Source organism: Hemicordylus capensis, chromosome 3 (assembly GCF_027244095.1).
Source record: "Hemicordylus capensis ecotype Gifberg chromosome 3, rHemCap1.1.pri, whole genome shotgun sequence".
Classification (NCBI taxonomy): domain Eukaryota; kingdom Metazoa; phylum Chordata; class Lepidosauria; order Squamata; family Cordylidae; genus Hemicordylus; species Hemicordylus capensis.
In genome coordinates, this window is record NC_069659.1 from 49,076,499 (window position 1) to 49,095,968 (window position 19,470).

Genomic DNA, 19,470 nt, shown 5'->3' on the forward strand with positions numbered 1-19,470 from the left:
AACTCATCTACTGAGCCTTCATGCTGTATGCTGGAACTACTCAGCACTGCTCCTCCACACACCATACCAAACCCACACACCATGCCAAACCAGAACCACAGGCCAGAACCACTGTACCCATTTTGTTCTTCTCCATGGTTTCAAATGCAAAAGACATTTTCAAATGCAAAAGACATCAAATGCAAAAGAAAACAATAAAACAGGTAAGTAAGACAATAAAATAGATGACACCATACAACATGAATACAATAAAACTTTTATTAACAAATCCAAATAAGCATCTGCTAAAACTTGTTGCCAGAGCAGTGTCACCATAAAAACATCAGCACTACAGGAACATTAAAACATGAGGATCAAACAGGAGAAAACTTCAGAGATACTAAAAATCTGGCAAAGATGGAATTCCTTAACATGGCAACAAAATGTTACCTGTGAGGGGGCCAGATGTGCCTCTCTTGGGAGGAAATTCTATAATCTGGATTCAACAATATAGAAGCCCTGCTTCCACATCCCCACCAGACATCCATCAGATATTGGTGGAATGTGGAGGAGAGCCTCTCCAGCAGATCTTAATGTTTGGGTAGGATTGTATGGGGGAAGGTTGTCCTTTGGGATATCCTGGCCCTAGGTCATTTGGTGCTTTAAACAGCATGGCCAGCCATTTGAATTGGGCCCAGAATTTGACTGGAAGCTAGTGAGGCTGTTTCAACATGGGAGTTACATGCTTCCTGTTCCTGACATTCTGCTCCACTGTATTCTTATTCACAAGTCATGACACTTCTTGATGCCTGTACTGCTAATTTGAATAGAGAAAGTGGCAGAGGAATGGACATAGTGGCAAATGGTAACAATCACTGATGCATGAGGCTGTTTATGCATCCTTCCTGAAGGGCTTAATAATCCTCCTGATATGTGTGAGACTCTTGGTATCTGTTGTGTGAGTTGGACTTTCAAAAATTATTTTCCTGGTTAAATTAAAATTCCCCCTTCTGATTAAATGTGTGTGGCTAGTGCGCGGGGGGGGGGGGGGAGCTAGCTTCATTAAGGCATCTAAAAATGTCTGAGATAAAAACATTAGAATTGTGCAAAATTCTGTTTTATTGTACTGCCTGACACTGAAGTAATGATTGCTGAGGTGAGGGAAGTGGTAAAATATTGCACATGCTGCAATGCAACAAAGCACATTGTATTTCTATCTTTCAATCCTCATTGTATCTTAACTAGTGATTCTATAGGGATATGGAGCATTTGCATGGTCCTTTTACATGTTGGTTGGCCCCTGCTGATCTAAATCAAACACGCTGTCCTCTTGTTATTTGTCAGGTTTAAAACCCCCAATTTTAATCACTTCATAAAGGTATCTAATTTGAATCAGGCTGGCAAGCTGCAGGGCTCTTGTGCTTGTTTAATTGGCATCTTTCTCATCACATTTGAAAGCAGTTGCACACGCACTACAGGACATCAGTAGAGACAACTGAATAGCCAAGGCTGTCACTTTGGAAACAGGATTGTGAGATGCAGCCAAGCTAAAGAGAGAACTGGGGTCAGATATACTTTTTATTATTTCTGTCTATTTAAGCAGGGTAGATAGGTAATGTACATGAAAGAAGAAACCTGTTCAGTCATTAGTAAATCTGTCCTGTCATTATAGTATCATGTACAGCATCCCTGAGAGAGCATCTGTAAGCCTCAGTAGAGTGCTGATGTGCTCTGAAACTTTGCCCCTGCTCTCCACGGTTACAGTTCTTTGTCTGCAGAGACAAACTCATGGACAGATTCTTCCTGTTATAGGAATGCTGGGGCTCTTCTGCATCCTGCATCGTGGAAATAATCTCTCTACATGTACAGCTTTTGTCTTTGCAAACAAACGCTGAAACAATGGAGAGTGGGGGTAGGGTTTTAAGAACATGTCAGCATGGATGCTGTGGATGAGTACAATGTTCACAGGTACAATAATTTTATTTTATTATCATATTTATATACCGCCTGATATGTGTATCTCTAGGCAGTGTGCACAGTTTAAAACACAACAAAATAAACACAGTGAAAACAATTAAAATAATTTCACAAGATCCAAACAATCAAACAGTTTAAAAATAATTTCAGTTAAAAGCCTGAGAAAACAGATGAACCTTGAGGGTATTTTAAAAAGCAATAGGAGATGGAGATACTCTTATTTTGACAGGGAACATATTCCAAAGCCTTGGGGCAGCCACAGATAAGGCCTGGTCCTGAGTCGCCACCAAATGAGGCAGTCAATAATGACTGAACAGGGCTTAGGCTGACATGGCTGGTGCCATTTTCAATGTATGGAGTTGATCATGATTGTAGGATGCTGCTGTAATGTGCAGTGTATGCGTGAGATCTGTGCAACTAGTACATGTAGCAACAATAAAACTATTAAAGTGTAGATTGATAATCCATCAGTCTAGTTTTAACAATTTGGTCAAGACCACTAGTCTGAATGTCAAGATAGACAGTCTGATTGCAACCTTCAGTATACAAGAAAATGAAGTATGTTCCTAGCTACTACTAGAAGTGCCTCCTTCCCCAATTCCAAGTATGAAGATGCAGTGGTACTCACACAGCCTGCTGTTCCATCTAGTATGCCGTTTGGCTTGGTTTGTGCTGGAATGCTGGTTAGGGGTGTGCACGGAACATCTGGCCCAGTTGGGTTCGAGGCTGGACCAGCCTTGAACGGAACTGGGCCAGTTTGATCCGGCCCCCAGCGGAAACCCCCCCCCCCGGTCCGGGACTGGTCCGTGAACTTTTTTAAAAAAAATTTAAATTAAAAGTAAGTACCTGTAGCTCCTTTGTTGTTACCCCGTGTGTGTGTGTGTCTGCAAGGGTTCCCTCTCCCCCCGCTGGCCTCCCTCATCACTGCTGCGGCCGGGTCAATGTAGCCTTTTTGGCCCTTTTGGGCCTCCGTAAAGGCGAGCGGCCGCCTTTTTGGCTGCCAACATGCATGCGCAAATGCCCTCTGCGAGGCCGTAGGTGTAGGCCATGCCCAGCCTTGCAGAGGGCATTTGCCCATGTGCAGCGGCAGCCAAAATGGTGCCCGCTCACTTTTATGTAGGCCCGTAAGGGCCAAAAAGGCTACATTGACCCAGCCACAGCAGTGATGAGGGAGGCCAGTGGGGGGAAAGGGAACCCTCGCGGACACACACACACACACACACACACGTGGCTACAACAAGCCCCCCCAAAGGGGCTACAGATACTTATTTTTAATTTAATTTTAAAAAAAAAAAAAAAAAGTTTGCGGACCTACCGGACCGGCTGTTCGGTCCCAGTCCAGACAGAACTGGGGTGGGTGGGAGGGTTTGGTTCGATCACAAACCCTTGGACTGTGGACCACTGGACCGTTTCTGCACATCCCTAATGCTAGTCTGAGATAAGCTTCAGGCACCACATTTTGTTTGTCACATGCAAAATTGCCCATTTCTGGATTCCTGGTTATCAGTTTCTTGGATGACATATGCACCAGATTTCAGCTTCTTGGTGGCTTGGAAATATCTAACCATTTTGGACGCATGTTGCATTCCCCAGTTTTCATTGGAAAATATATAAATTTTCAGATTTTTCTAGTAATTGAGGTATGTTGGGATCCAGGGCTGACCCTAGGATACCCCAGGCAAGGAGTGCCTTTGGTCTGCATAGTTTATTTTATTACTGTTGCCAAGTTGTGTCGCTTGTGCAAGCTCAATTTGGCAGCCCATTCAGGTAGGTGCCCTGGGTACCTGCCCAGTCCATCAACTCCTAAGGCCAGCCTGCACAGGGGCGGCTCAATGGAGGCTGGGTTCATCATCATGCTGTGTTCATCTCCAAGTTCCCAGAGAATGCTTAATGCTTTCTAGAGGATGTTTAATACTTTATGTGTGGGGTTATAGAATCACCATAGTCTCATCTTGTGGTTGGGCGCTGGCTCACTTCTTCATGGTTGGGCCACCCTTTCTTCTGTATCTCACAGGAATGTTCAAAGTCTGGTGTTTCAGATGTAGTAGCTTCCTGATATCTTTCTGAACTGATGAGCAACACCCATTGCATCTCTGCCATGGGTCCCACAGGTGTCACTCACCACCACCCAGAGTCTCTGCCTACATAGGAAAACCAGACCCCTCCTCCCAGGTAGAGCCCTGCCCTTCTAGTCTTGTGGTAGCAAACATGAATTGTACCTTTGCTAAGCAGTGTCCACACTGGTTTGCATTTGAATGGGACACGTGTGAGCACTGTAAGATATTCCCATCAGAAGATGGGACTGCTCTGTTAAGCATCTGCATGCGTGTATGCAGAGAGTTCCAACTTCCCTCTTTGACATCTCCAAGACAGGGCTGAGAGAGACTTCTACCTGCTACCTTGGAGAAGCCACTGCCAGTCTGTCTAGGTCAGGGCTGCTCAACTTCGGCCCTCCTGCAGATGTTGGCCTACAACTCCCATAATTCCTGGCTATTGTCCACTGTGACTGGGGATTATGGGAGTTGTAGTCCAAAAATAGCTGGGGGGCCTAAGTTGAGCAGGCCTGGTCTAGGTAGACATACTGAGCTAGATGGACCTATGGTCTGACTCAGTATATGGCAGCTTCATATGTTCCTATCCCACTACGATTATGCTGCCAGGATGCTAGTTGGTCTATTGTCTCAGTGCTGGCTGGGGTTTTGGGGATTGCAACATTCCATGCAGGACTCACAAGGTGACTTAAATTATGCATATGACTGAGTGGATCGGAAAAATTCAGTGTCTTATATTTTTGGGCTCTGTTTCATGTGGAAGGACACTGGCAACTTCAGTAGAGCCTAGGTCTTGATTATCTCAGGGAATGTCTTTTCTCAGATGAACTTCCTTGAGACTGAAGATCTACTAATAGAGCCCTGCTAAAATTACCCTTTATATGGGGACCGGATTGGGCTTCATGAGATGTAGGGTGTTTTCTGTTGGAAATGCCAGTCTGGCTCCGTTTTGTAACCTTTCTGGAAAGATTAAGTTAAGACGGCCTTCTTTCTGTGTTGTGTGTTCAGATGCTGAGTTAGCTAAAAAAAAAATCTGTTTTATATGTTGGCTTTTACCTTTATTATTTTGGTTTTTTGAATTGTTTCATGATACTTTATTATTTATGATGTGATTGTTTCAGTTTTTATTTTATAAACTGCTTTGGAACTTTACACTGAAAGGCAATTTTTATCTCATAATTAAATAAAAAAAAAACTAGCTGATCCCGCATAGAGCATCTGTGCAGCAGTACACTCCCCCCTTCTGCCCTACTCCCCTCCCCCCAGCCTTCAGCCCCAGTCTGCTCTCCCCCCAAGCCTTCTGCCCTAGTCCCCTCCCACCCAAGCCTTCTGCCCCAGCTTGCTCCCTCCTCCGTTTCCCCCTCTTTCTCTTTCTCTCTCTCTCATTCGTGCTTCCCCCACCCCTCTGCTTTTTAGCCTGCGCTTGTGTTTTCCCTGCTGGCCATTGCCGCCTCCAGTCCCTGGTGTCGGGCGGCCAAGCCTTCAGCCGGCTCCTTCCTGCACGGTCCTCCCTCTAGAGAGCATCTGCAAAGCAACCAGCCGTTTGTCTCTGCCCAGCCAGCTTCCACCGCTTTCTCTCCCCTTAGCTTCCCCCCTCCCTTCTGCCCCAGTCCGTTCAGTTCTCCTCTCCACTTGTCCGCTTTCCTTCCTTTCCTCCCCAAATGGCCACTTCCTATGCGGCCAACTGCTGCCTAGCCAATCCAGCACCTCCACTGCCCAGCCAATCCACTGGGTTGCTGGGACGCTTCCCCACAGAAGCACGTCTACGAGAATTAATATAATAGATACTCCCATCAGTAACTGGGCCCGGTTGTCTTATTTAATTTAATATATCATACTGACTGGGTAGCATGTAGGACATTAGGAGACTTATAAAGGCAACTTCTGAATAATAAACGTTATGGTTCTTTCAGTGTTGCTGAACCCAGTGCAGAGTTGGTAGCTAAATGCTAGACTGTGACTCTGTTCAAAAGTTACAGTTGCAGCATTGCTGCCGTGAAGAAACACTTGACAAACTGGGGAACATTTCTTATCACACTTGAATGAAGTTGCATGGACATTGCAGTGTGTCAGAGACTGTATCTGTAATCAGTTACCATGTGGGTCTACTAGGTTGTATGGTAACAATCCATGCTAATTCTTTGTATGCCTTTGGAAGCTGATGGTGCTGGCATACGTACTTGCCATGAAATCAGTTTAACTCGTATGGGACTTGATTACAGGCCTGAGTGAAGCATGGAAGCCATATAGCAGTAGTGTGTGTTTGGTGGCAGTCATGCAGGGCTTGTAACTTTAAACTGGGTGCAAGAGTTGGTATTTGGGAGGGTCTTCTCCAAAGACCTGCACTGGTATGAGCTCATGATTATTCCTTACACTTTTGTCTTAAGAACCTAAATCTAACTACAACTAATAATGATTGATATTCTTGCTCATCTTGTTCCCAAACCACAGGCACATAGTTCTGTTAGTGGTGGTTGCACCAGTGGTTGTAATGTATGAGAATGTTGTTAGCCTGAAACTGATTGAACTAGTAAATTCCAGAAAGGTTGAACTAAAGGCCAAAGCCAAAATATATTCATGTGGAAAATGACTTCTACGGTACTTTTTAAATCTGCGTTCAGCCTATAGATGATTCTTTCTATTGGCAATAATATATATGTGTACCTTGAGGTGAAGGTTTGGGAACCATTACTAGATTAATTACTGTAGACCCATTTTGTGACTGTTCAGGCACACAAGGTAGTTATTTATATCATACCCTTAGAAAGTAGACCAGAATCTGAACCAAATTGCAGCTAAATTGCCTATCCCACTGGATAATTTATTCTATGATTACTTGGAGATGGGCTGTGTTAATCTGCTAGACCTCTCTAACCTTAGCCATTGACTTAAAGAAATCAGAGTTTCCTTCTGAGTTCAGTTATTTTGTGGTGCAATAGGACTGTTACTGTAAAATAGGTCATTGAAAAAAATAGTAATCTCTCTGTATTTGTTTCTGCATCACTGTTTAAAGGGAATGTTGTCTACCTCAGTATCATAATATATGCCTGTCTCCATAACTGGGAGAAAATAATTCCCAGCAACAGATTAGTTAAAATTATGAGATCTCTGTGTGAAGCATGTGGACTTGGAGCTGATTCACATGTTAGTCTCTTAATGCAGGAATGTGTGGAATCTATCCCACTGCTGCCTGGTTGGCCTCCTGAAAAGGGAGAAGGCTTTTGCCTTCTCCTAAGGTGAGTGAGCAGTGCTGGGAGATATTTCTTCAGCTGTGGATGCTGCTTTACACCAACCTCACAAGCTGTTCTTCCCACCTGCTCTGGCAGCAATTGCTACTCTTCTCGGGTTGGTCTCCTCTCTCATTCAGAAGGAGGTGGAACAAAGTCTTGCCTTAAGTCTTTGTCATAGTTGGGGGGAATATAGGGGTTTCTGGCAAACAGAACCACCACAAAGCTTTACTTCTCTTCCCTTCCTAATAAAAGGATTGCAGCTCTAGCATACTAGCTCAAGCTGCTCTGTCGGATGAGGGTGTGGCTTGTTCAAGCATAGCAATGCCATGAATGTACCAAGATTTGAATGTATGCCTACGGTGGCTCAGTCCCATGTAATATCTTGTAGTTGTTCTCTCTGAAAGTACTATTCTAATGTAATTTGCAACAATTCTTTGTAGTAAATTTACTTGCAGTGCAACTGAAGAGTTTTTTGTAACTCAATCTTGTAATTATTTGCAGATAAAACAAGAAACAAAACCAGTAGTCCGATCCTTAAATACTTGAGCCACAATGAAGTTAATGGAGCTTGGTTCAGGGGAAACACTCTAAAGATCAGTGAAGGTTATGCACTACGTGTATTAGCCCTTGCACAAGTTGTTGCGACTTTTGTTTCTCAAGATTGCTTCCAATGATGTAGGGGCCATAGCTAAGTGGTAAAGCAGATGCTTTGCATAGACAAATTCCTAGGTTTAATTCATAGTATCTCTGCTTAAAAGACCTTGGGTAGCAGGGCTGGCATATAGTTAGAGAGCAACTGCTAGTTAGAGTAGTCAGTACTAGGGTAGGTGGGCCCAATTATCTGATGGTATAAAGCTGTACCATATGTTTGGTACACAGGAGTGACTGTAAGTCATTCTCATCATGAAAACTATAACATGTGAAGGATTTACAGCTGCATCTACTTTTAGTGTCTACTCGTGTCAGACTTGGATAGGTTACAACACTGAATATCTGTACTGGACTTGTGCGGTTGTAGTTAGATTAGTTATTTATTTTATTTATTTATTGTTATATATACCGCCTTTCATTAAAACAATCCCAAGGTGGTTTACAGCAAAAATTTAAACACAAGATGGTAAAAAAGACACAATTAAAATATTAAGTGAAAAATATTAAACAAATCTGACTAAAAATTTAAAACAAAAGCACAAAAGCAATACAGAGTATAAAGAACAGCAGCAGAGAATCAAATAAATGCCTGGGCAAAAAGCCAAGATTTTACACCCTTTCTAAAAGAGTGAATAGCCACCGGGAGAGCATTCCAGAGTCTGGGGGCAGCAACAGAGAAGGCCTTGTCCCGCGTGCATGACAACCGAGCCTCCCTCATTGTCGGCACCGGGAGCAGAGCCCCCTCAGATGACCTGAATGCTAGACTGTGACTGTGATTATAAGGTGTATGCAAAATCTTCAGTATTGGAAATTTGGAATAACATGAATGTGCCCTTCCATATCTGAGGTGGTTAATTGAGTTTTCAGCCAAAATATTAAAATAAGCTAAGAACCTCAACATGTTGCAGAATACCATTAGTCTAAGCCTCCTTCAGATGTTGGTGAACACAGTGGTGCTCATGGTTACAGCAGGGAAAGTGGGGAGGAAGTCCAGCCCTGGAGCTGTCACTCACCCCCTTCTGCCAGGCGCTCATGGTTAGGTCCCATTTGTGTGAAGGGGGAAGTGTCATAACTGTGAGGACTGGTGCTTCCATAAGCAGCAGGCTGGATTGCCTAAGGCTGTGGTGCATGGAAGCACTGGCCATCATAGTTAAAGCACTTCCCCCTTCGCACAACCATGAGCGCCCAGTGGTAAGGAGTGAGGGGAAACTCCAGGGCTGGACTTCCTGCCCACTTTCCCAACTGTAACCATGAACGCTGCTGTGCTCACTAGCACCTGAAGAAGGCTTATGTTTATTTCCCTATGCAGTCATAACTCTCACCCTCACCCTCAGGGGTAGTTCTGCAGGACATCCACTTTTTCCCCCATAATGGCAGACTGTGTAGTGGATGCACTATTAGAAGTTGTCTACCTTGTTTTCATAAGATGTGAGAGGCTTCCACATGAGTAGATAAATGCAGAAGTCACCTTCCCCCTGGGGCTGGGGCTGTATCTGTATCTTTATTTTCAATGGTCATTCCCTGTTTGTGGCTGTAACTATTCTCGCTTGCTGGTGTTAGAATATTGGGCTTACACTGAAGCAGATCACGTCCCATGTGTTCTCGAAGGCAGGTCACATACGTTGCAGGGACCTATATTTTGAGTAAGAGACTCTTTTGATCCTGATATTTGTCTGAAAACTGGAGGCCCTGAATGGCCAGAATGTAACTTGGGAAGTAGCCTAGCTGCATGTGTTTGTGGTACTGGCAACTTCACTAATAGTATATAAATAGGAAATTTAGTCGTTTCCACATGTGAAATGCTTATTGATGAGGGGATGGAAAATGTTATGATAGAGCAACTTGTTTTGTATTTTTCTGCTCTTGAAGCATGGAAATAGGAACATAGAAATTTATGTCACTGAATGTTTTTCAGATAAGAATACAGGACCAAACTAAACATGATGTTAAATACATCACTGTCTAGTTTGGGTTAAAAAAAACCCCACCCTTAAAATAGTCACATGGGGTCAGGACCATAGCACATTTCCCTGGCAAAAACTGCTACCACCACTGAGAGGCTGCTGTGTGCCCCCAGAGGTGCAATTGCAACAAATGCCTGTCTTGCATCTGGGGCAAAAGAGGAAAGTATGTACATTAGTTTAGAGCAGTATGCAGATATTATACAATATAGATTTAGATGTTGCAAAACCTTCAAAATTTTTATTTTTGTACAACAGTGATAGTGGTTATTGCTTTCCTTTCCATATAGCAAATTGCTGGCTGATAGTGCTGCTTCTGAGACCTTATGGTTTAAATAACCATGTCCTGTTTGCCATTTGAAAAAAGAGTTTATTTCTGTCCTTGCTACAGTATGTACTATATGTGTTACTCTATGTACTATAGTACGTTGCACCTGTTCAGAGATGAGTAAAGGATATTATTTAGCTGTTGTGGAGAGAAGGACACACACACACAAACATATATATATTTGGGGGAAGGGGATGCTGGGACAATGGCGCTCTCTTAATTTGTTTACTGGCAACCTATTCTCGAGCCTTCCTCCTCAGCAAGATCAGTTTTCTCCTCCACTATTGTTTGGGGAAATCTATCTTCAGGAGTTGCTTTCTTAAAAAAGATCTCATGCCCAATCATCAGTGGGCTTTGTGTAGTTTGCCTGTCAAAAGAGATATGTTTACACCTCCCATGCATGTGTTAAAGCTATCAGGTTACAAAGCAGAGTGGTTGGTGCATTTCAGCCCTTCGTGCTAATATGCACAAAAAATGTATTTATGATAATTACATGGACTGCCTGGAACAATGCATTCCAACATCCTGTAACATAAATAAGGAAGGTGGGGCCAGCTGACATTAAACGGTTTGTTTGCCAGCAATCCTGATCTCCACTATATATACCCTTCCTATTACACGGTCTCAGTCTGGCAGCGTTGAACCTGTTGCTGCATTAGCCGAGTTGTATTTTGCTAGATAGGAGAAGGAGGGTTGTCTGCTGTCTGGTAGGAGGGCTTTGTCTGTGTGTGCCTTTCTCTCTCTCTCTCTGTCTCTCACACTCTCGCTTGCTCTCTCTCTCTTGCTCTCTCTCCCTTTCCCGTCTCTGTGGTTTGTAAGGTAGGTTGCAGTGTGTGTATATACACAACATCAAGAGCAGGAAAATGGACTCATTAGGGAGGCAGGCAGTCATTACCATTCACACTGCACTTCCAGGGAGACAGCGACTATGAGGAGACAAACTGAGGACTGGGGAGCAAGGTAGGCCAGTCAACTTTTATGAAAAGAGAGAGAGAGAGAGAAAATTCTGCTTTCCTCCCCCCCCAATACCCTCCCTCCCTGACATTTCTCTATTATCTCATCTCCTCTTGCTTTTTTTATTTTAGAGATGTAAGTTTGTGAGACCTATATGTCAGCTTAGAATTTGGCACATCTATATAAGGCCTTCCCCTCCACAAATGCATTTTCCCTCCTTCCACTTAAGGATGTGCTCCTTTACAATAATTCACTTTAATTACTTTTTTATTTTAAATCAGCGAAAGAAACAAATATGTTTGTTTTTCCAACAGAGTTCCAAGTAAATCAATATCTTTCACTCCTTTAAAACAACCCTCTCCGTATGTTATTGGGTCTCTGCTTTATTTCTTTCTGTTTATGCAGTTCCATCTGTCTGTCCATATATCATGTTCTCCTTGTTTACTGTGATTTTTGTTGTTGTTGTTCGTATTTGCCAGCGAGTTTTTTAACTGTAATGCCGGTAACCAGAGCTTACAATGACTGTTCTTTGTTTGATATCTGTTATTAAGTTAAAAGTCCATATTTACTATACATGAAAATAAATTGCGACCTGGGAAATAGACTGTACTATTCTGAAAGGGATTTAGGAAAAAAATATTTGGGGGATGGATGTTTTTGAATGTAATAGTGTACTTGTCTCTGCCACTTAAAACATTTTGTTGTTGTTGCTTGTTTGTCAGAAAGAAAAGAGAGAGTGTTGCTTTTTTAAGGTGCTTATTTAATATACTATGGGGTCATCTATTGAGGAATAAGAAATCAAACTTTCTAAGAGGTAGCTGGTATCCCTGATTTCTCTTCCCCCCACAACACTCCCCATCCACTTTCTCCCTTGAAGTGGTTTTCTCCTTGTGTTTTTGCTTTACACTGATGAAGGGAAATAATCTTTTTAACAGTGTATCCAACTGTCTTACACAGATTTTTTTTTTAACCATTTCTTAACCCACACCCACCCCGAATAAGCTGTGTGTTGTTTTAAGCACTGAAGATGGCTGTGAGATTATTTTTATTTTGTCAGGGAAGGGGCTGTGATACATGCCGTAGCCCATTTTAAATTGTTTGAGGAGCTTTTCAAGCTAGTCTCCTCCTTCATGGGTTTAAAGGCTGGTTAAACTGATCCATTTAGAAGGGCTTTTAAACCTGAACTTGTGTCAGGGCTGCCACAGAGTAAAACTGCTACTTTGCTGGCTATATGAAAAAAGAGAGTGAGTGAAAGTGGGAGTTACATAAAATGTTCTAGAGAATCCAAGAGTAATTACTATACTATAGAAAATGGATGCTAATCAGTGGAGATCTTTTAACAATAACAATCCATTAAAAAAGCAAGATTATTAAATAACAAGAGACGGCCTTTATTTTAAATTGCATTAGACCTTTCTTGATAGCACAAAGGAGGCCTTAAAGCTACTTACCTAACCCACCTAACACTGTGGACGAGATTGTTCAGCACATGCACCTCATTCATTTTAATCCATTCTTTAAAGATGATCAAAGTTTTTGATGCTGTCGGTGTTGTGTTCTTTTAAAAAAAAAATCCCTTAAGCCCATAAAAAACCCACAAAACTTAAAAGCTTCCCACCTAACTGAGAGTACTTCTTGCTGGACAAGCCAAATTAATTTAAACTAGTGCAAGGAATGATCTGGCAGACATGGCAAATCGAGGTCCCTCCTGCTTTATTACATTGTGTCTAGCCCTTAACACTTTGATCCTAAGCATATTTGGAAGAAAATTTCATTGGAAGCAGTTTGGTTTCCTTCAAAGTAAATGTTTTGGGATTGGTGTTTTTTAAGTAAAACTTTTTACAGCACCCTCTCGTCCCCCAGCTCAAATTATGTCACCTCATATAGTAGTTCAGCTGCCCATGTTCTCTTTTCTCTCACTTGTCATTTAAGCCAAGTATATCAACAGTGGCTGGTCATGCTTCATATGTCGTTCACTATAAACACATATGTATGGATCTTTAGATTTAAAAGTGTGTGTGGTTCTTATGCCATGAATCTTAAACCTTGAAAGTTCAGCATGAGAAGGACAGTGGGGAAGACTATGTGAGAAATCCTAAGTGCCTAGAGCAGTTTGCTGGGCAAACTTGTTGGGTTTCAGCCACAGTGTTCAGCAGCCATTCATCCCATGTGAGGTGAGTGTGCATTTCGAACACCTGATGCTTCCTTTTAAGCCCGTATAAGATATATGCTCTCTCATACAGGATAGCTTTTTCCTCCACTTGCGAGAATTCTTGTAGTCCTGTTTTATTTAAATTTTAAGATTTACTAGATTTATGTGGTGAAAGATGCCATGTTAGCTGTTGTACATCTCCTTTTTAAAAGGATTAAAATAAATTGTTTAATTTTATGAAAGCCTAAGGCAAACAGAGCATAGTGTTGCAGGAAGCAAAGCTATATGTGAAATAATCTTGCTCATTTTTCAGTCAGAAGGAAAATGTAGCATTACAAAAGATAAGTTGCAGTTCAGAATATTATCTGTGCAGAGTGTTTTGTTTTTTAAGCTCTCTTGTTGAGCGAAGTTCGATAGCAAGATGTACTGAGCAGTAGAGAATAAACTTAAGAAGGCAATGTTTTGGTGTAGGCAGTAGAACTGGAATATTAGCCGGCCTTGCTGGACATAACAGTGTACTTTGCTGTTCATTGAAGCCCCTTTCCACCTACCAGTAGAACATCCTACAGCTGGGTTAGTTCGGTCACAGTATGCTTTATTTTAACATTTGAACAGACAGTTATCTAACACACCCACATGAGGAAGTGCTCTGAAGCAGTTATTTCATGCTTTGCCATGCCCTGTAGCTAAAATAATTTGGACTGGCTATGTGTATTCTTCTTTAACTCCTTTGAGAGTTTAGGTAGTAGCTGCTTCTTAATGGGACCAGAATACCAGGCTGTCACATTTGGTCAACAAACTGCTACTAAACTAAAATTTGCTTTGGGGGTTTGTTTTTTGCTGTATTTGGCTTTAGGGTCCCAACCCAAAGTTCACTGACTTCAGTGGACTTTGACTAAAGCTTTTATAGGAGAGAGAAAATCAATCTGGTTTATTTTAATGAAGTCATTTGTAGCAGTTTTCTGATATTTTGATTGTAAATAAATATTAAATTTTCTATATTTCCTCCATAGGGGCAACTTGAATATATGGGTGAATAGCTACGTAGCATTTTAAAAATATTGATAATAGAAGTAAGAACCTACAGAAGCTTTTTAAACCACTGTTTTGTATTCAGTTCTGTAGGATTTTAAAATAACTCTATAACATCTGTATACGCTATAGCAGCATTGTTTGTTTTTAAGGAGAACTTTTCCAAGAAACCTTATTTATAGAAAAAGATGAGAAAATGGTCTGCTTTTATCCTTATGCAATTTTATAGGATTTTTATCTACCGTAATACAGCAGCAATAATTCCCATTGTCAGGAGCTTAAGGAAACAAAGAATTGATATTTTACTCCAAGTTATGTAGGTTTATTTAAAACATTTAAACAAACATTTTTAATGATTTCTTTAAAAAAAGAATTTCAGTGGAAACTGTTCACTTTTAAACAGCTCTTCTCTGCACAGAGTTGGCAATACTGCTCCTGCAGCAACAGGGAAACTGCCAGTAAACAAAAGTGAAACTGGCTTCATATTAAATGTTTGTCCAGCCCAAATAAACACAAAGTAAACAACCAACCAATAAATTCAGTTTTAATACTCTCTCACGTCTAATAGGCTAAGGAATTGTTAAAGAACAATCTTGCTGTATTTTGATGAGCCACGAAATCTTGGGGCCTTTGTGCCGTGTTCACTAATGTCATACCGAGGCAAAAGTTTGTTTCTTCTCAGGCTTGGGACCAATTCAGCTTAATTGCAACGTGTCCTGGCTACTCTTATTTATTTTTAGGTGTTCTGAAAATTCATGCTGAGAACTAATGCTGGTGGTGGTGGCTGTTTTTAAAGTATAAAAGACATGGATACAAATATTAAAAAGTATAAAACTTTGCTGTCCTGCACCCCTAGGGCTTGATCATTTGTTCCCTCAATGTGATCGTCTTCAAAGTAATGAACAGAAGCGCTTATGTTCATGAGGATTCAAAGAGGGCCATCAGGGCCTAAGAGTACCAGAAAATATCAATTTAGATTACCACAGTCATCTTGGAATAGAAAGATGAAATTATGGAATAGATAGGCATGTTCAGTCACTTGCATCAGTCACGGGATGAAGGGTATCTACCTTAGAAGTTTTAGGAGCCTAGTTAAGACATCAGCAACTTCAGAAGTTAGTAGGTACAAACTATAATGCCATTAAAGTCAAGACACTTGACGTAAATTGTATGAATCTTGCAAATTGTTTTATCTAGATTGCATCCATCTATATATGTGTGTTTGTGTGTTTAAAAACAGTGACCATCAAACAAGTATATGACTGATTAAATGAGTCTGGAGGGGGTCTGTCTTCACCCACTCCATTTTGAATCTGCTGTCTCTTTCTTCGTAGTACATTATATGTATAGTGTCATTGGCAAAAAGTTTTTACTGATGCTGCCTCTACCTGTTCTGTAAATATCATAGAATGACAAACTAGTATAAGAAAAGAAGGTGGAGTTACTAACATTTTAATGCTGCTTGTGAAAGTGCGGACATAATGAAATGAGTTCCCACTTTTCTTTACTGGGTGTCCTCTTAGAATTAAGTTGCAGTTGTCTAATTTGGGTTTTAAAAATTTGACTGTTATGAATTCCTCTGGATGTTAAACCATGTAGCAGTATTCAGTACAGTGACAGTTTCCCAACATAGTGGCTTAATTCAGATATTTCTGATTTCCAAACCATGATTTGAAGAGATTGGAAGCATGTTCACAGGCCTCATCCTCCCATCTCCCCTCTCCTCCTCCCTTGTACATGAATTTCTTCCTCTCTTCCATGATTTACTATAGTTGTGGTTTTGGGTTAGGTCTGCATCAGAACAAACCTTGATTGCATTCAAAACATGATTTTGACACAACTCTGGTTATCTATAATAATATATATCTTAAGTAATTGTTTAGTGTTACACTTAAACAATGGCTACAGCAAACCATGAAACAGAGGAGAGAATCTGCATGCAAGAGAAGAGGACACCATCTTTCATACACCATCTGCTTGCTGTGTGTGCTATTGCCAATAGTGAACTCAAATGACCACATTCTTTACTTACTTCAAGTTCTTATAGGAAATTATTTCCATTCTAGTAAAAAAATTTTTTTTGTTAGATTGCAGTCCTTTGCACACCTACCTGGGGAAAGGTCCAACTTAATATAATAGGATTTACTTCTGAATGAATATGCATGGGACTAACCCTAGAGAGAAGTTTTTTATGCATTGAAATTCAGAGCAAATTTGCACCCATAACTTAGTGTAATATAACTAGGGCAGAGAGTTCTGAGTACAGGGCCCTTGCCTTTCACAATGTCCTCGTCGGACACCAAGCTAGTTGCAACCCCTGAAACAAATTGGTTTAAAACCAAAATAAGACACATTGGCTTCAGAGATCATCTCTGTGCCCTGGACCCAATCTAGTTCTCTTTGCTCTGTGAACAACACTTAGCATAGTTGTGATGCAGTAGGAGCACTCAGGAGCAGTTTTGATGTGGGTGCATTCTATTCCATATCACAATTTAAATCTGGAAAAGACAGAGGTGATCTTGGTCAGTAGGGAAACTAATCCTGGGTTAGTGAAAAACCTGTTGTGGACGGGGTAGTAATCCTCTGAAGGATCCGGTTCATAGTCTTGGGTGTAGTAGGCTACAAGAGGAAGTAGTCTTGGGGTGTAAGAGGGAACCCATCTTTCCTCTTGGATGCCTGAGTGTGGGCGATGGTCAGGAGGACCTACACACTCTCTTGCTTGTGCTCTTTTTCTGGAGACTGCAGTTCTGGGTATGATCACCCATGCCTCTGTCACACCTAGCCTATTGAGACTCATTCTACGTGGGATTGCCCTCGAAAAGCATTTGGAAAGTGCAGATAGTTCAAAATGTAGTCGTTAGACTGCTTTTGGGAACCTGATATAGAAACCATGTGATACCTTTTCATCTGCATTGGCTCAATTAATTTCCGAACACTGTTCAATGTGCTGTTTGTTACCTTGAAAGCTCAAAATGGCTTGGACTAGGATGTTTGAAGAACTGCCTCCTACCACATGCACCTCTCCAGATGAACCTTAAAATCATCATCAGGGCCATTGTCAGAATGGCACAGGGTAAGGCCTTTTTGGTAGTGGTCCCTGGATTATGGAAGTCCCTCTTCTGGGGGCCCATTTTGCCCTTTCACTGATGGTGTTTTGTCAGCTTGCAGCTTTTGTCAACTTTCCTGTTTAGACGGGAACTCTTTTATAATGCTGTCCTGGTCCACTGCTGAGTGTTGCTGCTGTATATTGTGGTTTTAGTTGACCATTCATTCATTCATTCATTCCTAATCAAAAATGGCTCAGGGTGGTTTACATTAAAACAAAACAATTAAAATCAATTAATAATTAAAAGCAAAGATTATAAAACACAATAGATTATGAAACATGATAGAATCAGTTAAAATATTCAAAACAGTTAAAAAGCCCTGGGAAATCAGGTAACAACAGATTAAAAACATTTACAACAATTTTAAAACCCTCGAAGGCCAGGCCAAACGGATAGGTTTTTGGGGCTCTTCTGAAGGCCAATGATGAATTCAAATTGTGTATTTCTACAGGGAGTGCATCCCACAACCCAGGAGCAGCTTGATCTTTGCATTTTAAAGAATGAATTATTGTAGGATTGTGCGTTTTGTGTTTTTTTCTGTTTTGTTTTTGGCCCGAATCCGAAACACCCCCATTTTGTTCTTTGTTCGAAACCAGCCAATCCGAAACACCCCAATTTTGTTCTTTGTTCGAAATTGCAAAATACGAATCTGAAACATTTTGGATTATAAAAAATGCCCCCAGAGAAAAATAGTGGGTGGGTGTGGTAGTGCCCAATGGGTGGAAACTACCACCCAAATTTCAGAGAAATTGGGCAAAGGGCTGATCTTTGGTGAATTTTTGAAGTATAGGATTTTTCCCATAGGGAATAATGGAGGTTTCAACAAAAGTATAGCTTCATGTTGGGGGGAAGGGGTGGCCCAGAGCAGGGTAGGGTGGGTGGTAGTGCCCAGTGGGGGCAAAGAAACTGCCAGAATTATTTCAACGGAATTGGGCAGAGGGCTGATTTTTAAAGATTTAATGGAGTTTACACATCTTTCAAGTTCTTCCCCATAGGGAATGATGGAGGTTTCAGCAGCCCCATAACTGCACTTGTGGGGCACCGGGGTGGCCCAGAGCAAGTGGTGGTGTAGAGCACATAGGGTGCCAACCACCTCCATGGGTTGCTAACCCATGTTTTGAGTGTAGATTCAGATTCTCTGGTAGCATGTGAAAGTGGATTCATGGCTTCTCATTTAAAATCTCATATGCTACCAGAGAATCTACACTCAGAACATCTCAGAAACAACAGAACCCAGCACCCCATGGGTTAGCAACCCATGTGGGTGGTTGGCACCCTATGTGCACTACACCACCACTCGCTCCCAGCCACCCCAGTGCCCCCCAGGTGGAGTTATGGGTATGCTGAAACCTCCATTATTCCCTAGGGGTGGGAACTTTAAAGAAGCGTAAACTCCAACAATTTCTAAGAAATCAGCCCTTTGCCCTATTCCTTTGGAATCTGGGTTGTGGCAGGCACCCCTTGGGGCACTGCCACCCAACCCACTGTTTTGCCACTCAGGTCCCCTTTCTGCCCCGAATCTGCCCCAAAGACATGTCAACTTCAGAAATTCTTTAAAAATCAGTCCTTTTCCCAATTCCTTTGGAATCTGGTTGGCAGCAGGCCCCCATTGGGGCAATACCACCTGAACCACTCTTCTGCCCCCAAAGCCCCCTTTCTGCCCCAAATACACCCCAAATAACATCAGTAACACACATCACACATCAACAACAGCAGAGCTTTGCAAAGAACCAGGCAGATTTCCAAAGGTCATGCACATCCACATCCCCCCCGCCCGAAATGCAATTGATCTACATACAACAGTGTGAAACAACAACAATGAAATGCACACTGCCCCACTGGCCAGTGAGGGTAAATGCACACTGCCCCACTAGCCAATGAGGGTAAAATTTTACCCTTAAATTTGCTTAAAAGGAATAAGGAGGCAGTTGCCAGCAGATCAGCCGATGCTTTTGCTAGCCAATCTGTGGGCTGGAAGGTCTGGAAATTCAAACAGATCTCAAAACTCAAAATGGAGACTGAAGGAGAAAGACTTTTTGCGATTGCAA

The 19,470-nt window shown here is 41.7% G+C and overlaps 1 protein-coding gene across 12 annotated transcripts in view; it reads left to right on the top strand.

Annotated features, from left to right (window-relative positions):
- ZBTB20 (zinc finger and BTB domain containing 20) overlaps positions 1 to 19,470 on the top strand; it is an 852,388-nt gene that overhangs the window by 47,576 nt on the left and 785,342 nt on the right. For 10 of the 12 annotated variants that reach the window (XR_008319419.1, XM_053309297.1, XM_053309291.1 and 7 more), the window contains exon 1: positions 10,821 to 11,137. The exons of the other annotated variants lie outside the window; for them this stretch is intronic. The gene's annotated coding sequence lies outside the window, so the exon portion shown is untranslated. Of the gene's footprint in view, positions 1 to 10,820; positions 11,138 to 19,470 lie in introns of those variants that run through there. 12 annotated transcript variants of the gene reach the window in all.